Source organism: Asterias rubens, chromosome 7 (assembly GCF_902459465.1).
Source record: "Asterias rubens chromosome 7, eAstRub1.3, whole genome shotgun sequence".
NCBI lineage: Eukaryota > Metazoa > Echinodermata > Asteroidea > Forcipulatida > Asteriidae > Asterias > Asterias rubens.
In genome coordinates, this window is record NC_047068.1 from 4,127,068 (window position 1) to 4,131,627 (window position 4,560).

The window sequence follows — 4,560 nt, forward strand, 5'->3', positions numbered from 1 at the left end:
TTTGGGGGCTGACCTAAATGAAAGTTTGTAATAGAAATATTTTAACTGATTCTTCGGAGGCCCAACAAAAAACGAAGTCCTAAATAATTTGGGTCTTAGGAGAAAAAAAAGTATGAGAGAAAGTTTGGCAAATGTGTAAATTATTCTGGCACTACAGCTAGTAATAGAAAATGATACATTTTGGTTGCCTTACAGAATGGTTGAGGCTTTGTACCTCATTGACTGCTGTTGTGGCTGTAAAGACTGCTAAGATGCAGGGAGAGGCAGCATACACTTGATGAAAGGGAAACATCAGATTCCACGAACTCTGAAAAAGAACAAAATTATATTTAGAGTATGGATGTAAATTAGTGTTCATACAAATGAGGGGATATAGAAAGCATAAGGCATTGGGAAAATTACTTCAGGACAGCATGTTCAGGGGCCTTTAAATTGTCTCCACATACACATGACATGTACATAGCCCAGATTGGACTCCTCCGATGCAGGCAACGCGACGGAGTCCAGGGTATAAAGGTCCCGTACCAATGCGAATAATTTTACAGTGGCACTGACTGACGTCCTACCAGGGCTAGACATGTACAGTACTTCATGTCGTCAAATCTAATTCCCAACACACAAGAAAACAATTTGAAGAAAAATATGTGCACCCTGTGATTTTACTCTTTTAGTCTTAAAACTTGCATTGAAGGAGTTGAAGAAACAAAAAACGTATAGTGTAAAGCGTCAGAAATCATCAGCAAAATCGATGTGGGTCTATCCGTCCATAACAATATTTTCCTCACTTGTATTGAGCGAGAATTCAGTGGTTTAATAAACATTTTAACACAATCTATGTTTCTTCGAATTTGTCTTGGGTATCATAAGCTGACAATGATTTGACTGTTACATACATATTGCCAAGACAATCTTGTCTTAGAAAACCCCTCAAATTTCCTCTTTTGCATTAACACATGAATCATTTACCTGATTAAAAAGATTCTATGAACATCCGTGCAGTTCTCATCGTGGAAGTTGTTGAGTTTTGATGTCGGTATTCGATGTAGGCCTAAATAGTTGCAGAAAATATGTTTTTTCTCCACACACACGTGGAACACACAATGCCCGCGCTCAGAAACAAAATGGCCGCGGGGAGTAAAGGGGTTCATCAACCTCGTTCCCAGGGGTGATCGATCTCGTCGCACCATTTTGTCCTTCTCTCGGCCCCATACCCAGCGGCCAGTCTAAAGCAAGGCGCTGGGGACGAGGTAACATTTTTTCCCAGCATGCCTTGCCCGATGTGCATGCGCGTGATGTAGTACAAACGGCATTATTTTATTGGCTAAAATTTGAAAGAATCATAGGGGGTGAGGCCAGCACTTTTCTCAACTTTTGCCTATTTTTTTTCAGGTGCAATGTTGTGCTCTTTATGATGCAGTAAGGCTTTTCTGAAGCCTTTGTTATGAAACAGAAACCAGTAATAATTATTTGAAGCAATAATTAGGAAGTTGTTATTTTTTATTTTTACTTGAAAGTTGGGGTGAAACTTTAAAAACTATAAGGGGTAAAGTCCAGCATTTTTATCATTAAGCCTTATGATTTTTTTCAAGGGAAAAGTTCACAAGGCTATTTTTTTGAGCAAAAAGTTCACAAGGCCTTACGATTTTTTTTTAACGAAAAGATCACAAGGCTATTATTTTTTTTTCGAGCAAAAAGTTAAAAGGCTAAAATAACCTTATGATTTTTTTTGAGCGGAAAGTTCACAAGCCTTGTGATTTGTTTTTGAGCAAAAAGTTAAAAGGCTATATGATTTTTTTTTTAGCTAAGTTTACAAGGCTTTAGCCCGTGATTTTTTCAGAGCGAAAAGTTCACAAGGCCTTAGGATTTTTTGGAGCAAAAAGTTCACAAGGTGGAAGTTGTTGAGTTTTGATGTCGGTTGTCAGTTTACAAGGCTTTAGCCATGTGATTTTTTTAGAGCGAAAAGTTCACAAGGCCTAATGATATTTGTTGAGCAAAAAGTTAAAAGGCGATAGATATAGCCTTATGATTTTTTTCGAGCAAAAAGTTCACAAGGCCTTGTGATTTTTTTCGAGCGAAAAGTTCACAAGGCCTTATGAATTTTGTCGAGTGCTAAGATCACAAGTCCTTATGATTTTGTTTCGAGCGTAAAGTTCACAATGATTTTTTTCGAGCGAAAAGTACACATTGGAGCGAAAAGGCCTTATGATTTTTTTAAAGGCACTGGACACTATTGGTAATTGTCAAAGACTAGCCTTCACAGTTGGTGTGTCTCAACGTATGCATAAAATAACAAACCTGTGAAAATTTGAGCTCAAAAAAACACCCTTGTCACGAAGTTGTGTGCATTTAGATGGTTGATTTCGAGACCTCCAGTTTTAAACTTGAGGTCTCAAAATCAAATCGTGGAAAATAACTTCTTTCTCGAAAACTATGGCACTTCATAGGGAGCCGTTTCTCACAATGTTTTTTACCATCAACCTCTCCCCATTACTTGTCACCAAGAAAGGTTTTATGCTAATAATTATTTTGAGTGATTACCAATAGTGTCCACTGCCTTTAAAGCAAAAAGTTTAAAGACTCATGATTTTTTCGAGCAAAAAGTTCACTAGGCCTTATGATTTTTTTCGCGCAAAAAGTTCACAAGGCCTTATGATTTTTTTAGAGCGAAAAGTTCACGAGGCTATAGCTTATGATTTTTTAAGAGCAAAAATATTAAAGGGCTATAATAGCCTTATGATTTTTTTCGAGCGAAAAGTTCACAAGGCCTTATGATTTTTTTCAAGCAAAAAAAACACAAAGCCTTGTGATTTTTTTTCAAGCGAAAAGTTCACAAGGCCTTATGATTTTTTTAGAGCGAAAATTTCACAAGGCTACAATCGCTCACAATTCTTATGATTTTTTTTCGAGCAAAAAGTTCACAAGCGAAAAGTTATGGATTTTTTGGAGCAAAAAGTTCACAAGGGTAAGTTTACCTTGTGATTTTTTTCGAGCGAAAAGTTCACAAGGCCTTATGATTTTTTTTTTCGAGCAAAAAGTTCACAAGGCCTTAAGATTTTTTTCGAGCGAAAAGCTCACAAGGCCTGGTGATTTTTTTTAGAGCGAAAAGTTCACAAGCGAAAAGTTCACAAGGCTATAGATTTATGATTTTTGTCGAGCGAAAAGTTTTTTTCGGGCGGAAAGTTCACAAGGGTTAGTTTGTGACTTTTTTTAGAGCGAAAAGTTCACAAGGCCTTAAGATTTTTTTCGAGCGAAAAGCTCACAAGGCCTGGTGATTTTATTTTCAAGCGAAGAGTTCACAAGGCCTTATGATTTTTTTAGAGCGAAAAGTTCACAAGGCCTTATGATTTAACAAGGTTAAAGTTAACAAGGTTAATAATAGCCCGGTGATTTCGTTTGGAGCAAAAGGTTCACAAGCGAAAAGTTATGGATTTTTAAAGAGCGAAAAGTTCACAAGGCCTTATGATTTTTTTTTTGCATAAAGTTTAAAGGCTATATATAGCCTTATGAAATTTTTCAGGGCAAAAAGTTCACAAGGCCTTATGATTTTTTTCGAGCGAAAAGTTAACAAAGCTATAGCCTTATGATTTTTTTAGAGTCCTGTTGGACTGGTCGACACGAGAGCTAAGAATTATACCACAACGACGAAGACTGGTGGGCAACGGACTGCCGCATGGCCAGGCCGCAGGATGCTGCCCAGCCACCGGTCACGCCCGACTGGTTTATTGCGTAACAATAATAGACAAATTTATAACAACAATCACAACATTCTTGCACGTTATGTTTTTTTTACTTATTTTTTTTAGTTGGCCGAATTATAGTAATTTAGCCTTCGAGAAAGACTCTGCTCTTTTTTGCAAGGCTATATATATATAGCTTTGTAATTTCTTTTTGAGCGAAAAGATTACAAGGCCTTATGATTTTTTTAGAGCGAAAAATTTACAAGGCTATAGTCTTGTGATTTTATTTCGAGCGCAAAGTTCACAAGGCTAAGTTATCAAGATAAAACAACAGGACTTTACCCCTTGTCGTTTTTTTAATGTTTGGCTAAAATTTGATAATACAACTGGACTTATGACCCCTTGAGATTTGTTTTCCTTCAATTTTTAGCCCAAAATTGATAAATATGTTTGAGATTTTGTAAATTTTTGCCCTCAATAAACGTAGACTTACACTTTGGAAAAGAATCTGCCATGGGGGAACCCTTTGTAAATTTCTGAGGTTTTAATAATACAACCTGAAAATTCAGTGTTACTTTTCGACTAGTGTTTTCCTTTATCAAATATTGTCAAATTGTGGCCTCTATTGAGTCCTACTTCTTTGCCTTACTACGGAAGAAAAACAAAGCTTGTGCTATAGAGTCCGCACCAACTACCTTAGCTCCGATCCCTCCATGGTAGACTGGGCCCCTGTCTTTATCCGCAAGGATAAAGACAGGTCGCTGCCGCTAGATCCAGTGATTCCCATTGGATACAATTCACATGCAGTGACATAATGTCCAAATAGTCACTGCTCTCAAGTCCGCAATGTAATTTGACTGCGTATCTATATGTGAAACGACAG